Raw genomic sequence first — 6,000 nt, forward strand, 5'->3', positions numbered from 1 at the left:
GAAGAGTGTGTGCAGAAAGTTCCCTGGGGGAGAACTCTAGTGATGAACATCTACGTTTGGGAGTGAAGCAGGGAGTGACGGAGGACTTCTCTTTCTTGGCAGAAAGAGAAATACTCTGTGAAGCAGTACAACAAGGACTCAGAAAATCCTAAAGGGGGTTCAGGAGCTGGGAGAGGTGCAGAATTGTGCGAACTGAGGCAAGGTGACTGGCTCTTTTCTGTATCCCTCACAACCAGTCACTGGATGCAAGCTGCCTCCAGAAAGAAATCACGGCCTTGTGTGAGCTGAGTCTCCTCGGCTGGGGCCAGCTACCCAAAGGGGGCACATGGTGGGAGCTACTCAGAGTGCCAATGGCATGTAGCCCTCAGTTGTCAGCTTCCCTTGCAGATGGCCTCAGGTGAAGAGAGCCAACTTGTCCAAGGCCATGGCATATTCCTGAGTGACTTATATCTAATGATTGATGGTTTTAAGGGTATAAAAGCCTGACCCTTGGCTATGGACTAAATTATAGCCCTCCCCACCCACTATTTATATTTTGAAGCCTGAACTCCCTGCCCCTCCCCCCATATGTCTATAATGAAGACAGGGCCTTTGAGGAGATTCTTAAGGTTAAGTGAGATCACTGATCTGGTGGAACTAGTGTTCTTATGAAAGAGAAAGAGAGACCAGAGCTCAGTCCTTCTCCCTCATGGGAGGGCACAGAGAGAAGGCAGCATTCTGAAAGCTGAAAAGAGAGACCTCCACAGAAACTGAACCCTGCCCGAGTCTTGATCTTAGACGTCTCAGTCTCTAGAAGCAAGAGAAAATAAATTTCCGTCGTTAAGCCACCCAGGTTTGATGCTTTGTTATGGCAGCCTGATCTGACCAAGACACCCTTTCACTCTAACTTTCAAGAGTTCTGATCCTGTTTCCTAGGCATCCCAAACTTGATGGCTGGAACTGGAGGGGGTCCAAGAAAGCAGCTGCTGGGGTGGAATCTGGAGCTGGAACACCCGTTACCTAACGAGCAAGGAAGGCCACACTGCAAGTGGTAAGTAAAGCACATGTCACCTCTAGCACCACATGGTGATGGACCTGTTGGAGCTTTACCACTGATGAACTAAGATTGTATACCCACGAAAAGAAATTCATTGGCTGGTGCAATTTATCAAGGACTTGAGAAACATGAGTGAACCAGCAATTGTAAGAACAATGGGATCAGATGGGTATTTCTAAGAAAAACAAAATAATAAAACGTAAGGAGTAGTTGAGATTAAGTAATTGGCCATTCAAAGCTAAATGTTAAATTCTGGGGACTTTTTCATTAGCATGTCAAAGGGACCCTCATCTCCTGCAGTGATAAGATAGAGAAAACTGAGGACTGGGACAAGAACTTAATCTTAAGAGAAACTGAGCCCAAAAGAAAACTTTTAATGTAGGCAGATTTGCTATCCCAAAGTCACGACTCTGATCAGAATGGAATGGGATCCTGACATGTGGGTTGGAGATATCAGGGTTGATTTTCTTGAAAATAATGTCATCTTGGTTTCCTTGGAACCCTCTGAGTCTGCAAAAGTGGTACATAGAGGTCGTAACAAACATAGCGTTTGCCTAGTCGTATCTAGTGCACTGGCGAGAAGGACAACAGCGCCACTCAGAGGTCAGTGGTGGCTCTGCTTTGTAAGTCAAGGCTCACAGTAGGAGGTGCTGCCCTAGAACTGAAATTACCGTTGGCAGTGGACATGGCAGGACCACCACAGCAGCAGATGATAGGAAATACAACTCAGCCATCAGAAGCTAGGTCATCACAATTACTGCAAAGAGTGGCAAAACTGGAGGGGCAGCTAGATGGCCTGATCTGCTAGAAGTTAGAGGTGGTTAATAAATATGATGTCTTTAAAAGCAAAATGTACGGGCAGCTAAAAAGATACAACTCAGTCTGTACAATCAGTAGAAATCAAGGGTGGATAATCAAAAGTCTGAAGCTATCACTCCAATAATACATTAAGATCCCTTTCTCATTGTCAGTGTTTGAGTGGCCTTTCAGTCTGGGAATGAGTAGATTTAAGAAGAGACTGGGTCACCAGGAGGTGAGAACCTGAAACACTGCAAGTACACATATTGCTTCCTAGCCCTTACCTACTAGGAGCTAAGGCGATTTATTTGATTAACTGCACACTAGGTAAAGAGAAATACTACAAACTTTTCAGCACTGTTGAACACAGAAACAAAGTTGACTGAAGTACCATCACGGCTTCCCTGTAGGAATGGGGCATTCTGAAGTCCAGTCATAAATGAAGTCCTGCTCCATGCCTGGCTTGTGGTGGTTTCATTGAATACTTGACCCACCCTCTTGTCATTTACTCACAAAATAGTCCTGTTTATTAGTGCAAGTTCCAAAGGGCTCCCCAGTCTTTGGGATGAGAGCTGTGATATTGAGGATGGCTACATAGAAGCCTCTAAACTGATCCTCCCCACTTCAGCCAAGATAAAGGAAAAAAAGAAACACATCACATCTCAGGTTAAATGACAGAAATTGTATCACCTTTAAAGACCTCAAGGATATAGAATTTGTTTTCTTTTATATCTCTATAAATTTCAACAATCCCTGCAAAAAGAGCATATGGAAGCTGGAGAATAATAGTAGATTCCTGTAGACTCAAACACATAGTTACTAGCTCCAATTACTGCTGCTGTCCAGATGTGATATCCTGTCTAGAGAAGATTAATATGACCTTTGATACATGGACGACAGCCATTGGTGGAGAAAACGAGTTCATCCCTATCAGAAAATAGGATTAGAAACTACTTGTATTTACACAGAATTGACAACAATGCACATTTCAAATTTTGCTCTGGAGTTCTGTTAAGTGTCCTGAATTCTGTCACAATATAGCCCAAAGAGAGGCGAACCATCTGGCAGTTCCTAAACATAACGAGTAGGTATATTATGTCAGTGAAACTGTACATTCAGACAAATGAGCAAGAAATGTCTAGCACGTCAGAGGTCTTGCTAAGACATTTGTCCTCCAGAGGGTAGGAAATAAATGCTAATAAAACTCAAGGGCCTGCCACATCAGTGAAATTTTCAGAGGGAGCAGAGGTCTTTCTGGAGCATGCTCGTGTGTCCTTCAAAAGCAAAAGACAACTTACTCACTCTGCATTTCCAACAAGAGGGAAGAAGACACAATTCCTGGTAAGTTGCTTTCAGTTTCTGATGCATGCTGTTATATTTAACCTCTGGAAATACTGTTTTGATCTGTATACTGAGTGACACAAACCTTTGCCAGCTTTGAAAGGAGCTCAAAGGAGACAAAAGGTTTGCAGTAGGTGCAGGTTGGGCTAAAAGTAGCCCCAACGCTTGGCCCATATGACCCAGCAGATGTTGTGATGCTACCAGTACCACTGATGGGAAAAGACATTTTGAAGATTGTGTTATGAGCACCAATGGGAGACTTATAATGCTATCCAGCATGGTCAGAACTACTGTGGTTCTGGAGCAAGACCATGGCCAGCACATGAGAGACTATACACATTTGAAAAAGAGCCCTTGGGATGCTCTCAGGCTCTGCTAGAGTGAGGGGGCCTTACTGTGAGTCCTTACATGATCACGTAGCTGGAAATGCCCACCATAGGCTGGGTTTTATGAGATCCATCAAGTCGTAAGGTCAAGCGGTCCCAACAACCGAGTAGATTAGATAGGATAACAGAGCTACAGGACTTCAGATGGTCTCTCCTGACCACTCAGTGTTGGTACAGCGGACTCATCTAGTAAGTAGGCACAGAGGCTTGGTATGGGTCCGGGAGTAGGAGCTCCCACTTTCCAAGACTTATGAGCTGCTGGTGTCACCAGATACCCAGCTCTCCTGCAGCAGAGACCAGCACTTCCAAAAAGACCAGCAGGTTTCCCGTTGGCAACTTCTTTACACAGGACACTTTCTATTTTAGAGGAAGCCACAGTTCAAATATTCTGGCCATGGTTTTGCCTTTCTTGTGCTTGGGGACTAAGCACCACTATTTAAGGACTTAGAGATTTTGTCCCAATGGTATGTGAGCCCACACGGCATCACATCAGTCCAAAAGATGCATTTGAAAGCCACAGAGGTGTGGGAATGGAACCCCAGCCTGGCCTGTGCTGGTGGTGTCACATGCCACTGCACAGACCCTCCCAGTCTAACACAAAGTGGAATAAGGCTGTTGAAGGCCCAGGCGAAGCACTGGTTTATAAGCAATACTCTGTGAGAAGGGGCAGTATCTTCCGGGATATGATATACTCTGTATTTTTCCAGATTTATTGAAGCATGGTTGACAAAAATTATACATATTTAAGGTTTACAATGTGATGTATACACAGTGAAATGATTACAACAAACTGATTAACACATGCATTACCTGGCATTATTATAACATAAGCATTACTGCGTGTTGTGAGATCTTAAGTTCTACTCTTAGCAAATTTCAAGTGCATAATACATTATTAATGTACATAGTATTAGAAATATATGGGAAATGGTTCGTATATTCAGTTAATTGGTATGAGGGTAATTTAGGAGCTGTATTACTAGGTATTTATCATGGTGTCCAGTTACTCTCTGATAAGTAAAACACACATCCATGTGATTGATTTCCTTCGTAATGACATAAGGTAAAATTGAGTACCATGTCAACCTTAGGGAGAGTTACACTTTGGGAAGAGGTTAATTGCCGTAGTACAATTATATGATTTCAGAGCTGTAAGAGGTTTTTGGAAGTATGTGACGGATCTTAGTATTTTACATAGTAGGAGGTAGACTCTCAGAGAACTCGTAGAGATATTTCCTCACTTCCAGAACAGTGCTCTTTCTTCTCTTATCTCTCCTGCCCCATAAGAAGATACACAGTGTGCAACCGCTCATCCTGCTAAGATGATTTTTCCAAAAATTGAGTCTGGTTTCAATCAATCTGGGTTTCTGAGTTGTTCTGTGATTCAGGTTTTTTGGTTTGTTTGTTTGTTTGTTTGTTTGTTTTATTGACTTGAAGAAAACCATTGTACTCTGCTGCTCCCGCTATCAGCGTTATCTTAGCTTCTTCACCTTCCTTGCTCTCTAAATACCTCATCAATACTTCACATCCTTTCCAGATTGTCCCATAAAGCAAGATAGGCTTTATGAGAAAAGCTGTTCAATACATGTTCAAACCAAATGATGGTTTATATCCTTATTTTTGAGTGAGTGTTTTGGTACTTCTGCAAACATCTCTTCTGTTTAAGAGGTCTGGCTGTGAAGGTCTCTTGCCCCTCTTTCACTTTAGAGACTCTTCCGTTCCTGCCTGGCTGCCTTTCCTCCTGTGGGTCAGCAGGTCCGTGAAGCTGCGCATCACTGAACTGTGCTGTTCCCAGTCCTTACGGGTGAAATCATTGTGCCAACTGAACAGGATCAGTTGTGTGTCTAGTCTTTCCCTGGCACAATGGATGACTAATTATTTAAATTTCATGACAAACTTGAAAAGATTTAAACACTCAAAGGTATAGATGAGACAACCAACACTTCGAGTTTAAGAAAATCACAGAGAAACAGTAGATAAGGTCACTCATGGCTTCCCAGTGAGCACTCATTTATTTATCACTTCTTTATTGAACAGACATTTATTGAACACTTACAATGTATTAGACAGTCTGCTAGTTACTAAGACACATGCAAGGAAGATGCATATGTCATTGCCCTTAGTGAAATTACATTCCCTTGTTTGAGGCAGACTCTTAATCAATTAGATTACAGTGAGGCGTGAGAAAAGAGATGCAGAGAAAATAAGAGAGTATGGACTGTGTCCTGAGAAACCTTGATTTAAACAACAGGTAGAATACACAGAATGATTTGAAATGGAAAGCCCCAGAGTGAGTGGCATCATGGGAGCTGAAGTGAGGTTTGTGGTGAGGAAGTGAGGGGGAAAACAAAAGAAGGTGATCGGCAGAGGACGTGCCACTGAGGAAAGATATGATAAAGATTTGAAACGTAGGAGTTTATTGGGGCAGCCGAATGGGAG

General features: G+C 42.9%; 1 long non-coding RNA gene across 1 annotated transcript in view; it reads left to right on the top strand.

Annotated features, from left to right (window-relative positions):
- The window catches only part of LOC140685782 (uncharacterized), a 281,092-nt gene extending 280,068 nt beyond the window's left edge, over window positions 1-1,024 (top strand). The window contains exon 3 of the long non-coding RNA XR_012059211.1: window positions 916-1,024. This is a non-coding gene — a long non-coding RNA (uncharacterized lncRNA). The remainder of the gene's footprint in view (window positions 1-915) is intronic.
- Window positions 1,025-6,000: the final 4,976 nt, after the last annotated feature.

This window comes from Vicugna pacos, chromosome 15 (assembly GCF_048564905.1).
Source record: "Vicugna pacos chromosome 15, VicPac4, whole genome shotgun sequence".
Taxonomy (NCBI): domain Eukaryota; kingdom Metazoa; phylum Chordata; class Mammalia; order Artiodactyla; family Camelidae; genus Vicugna; species Vicugna pacos.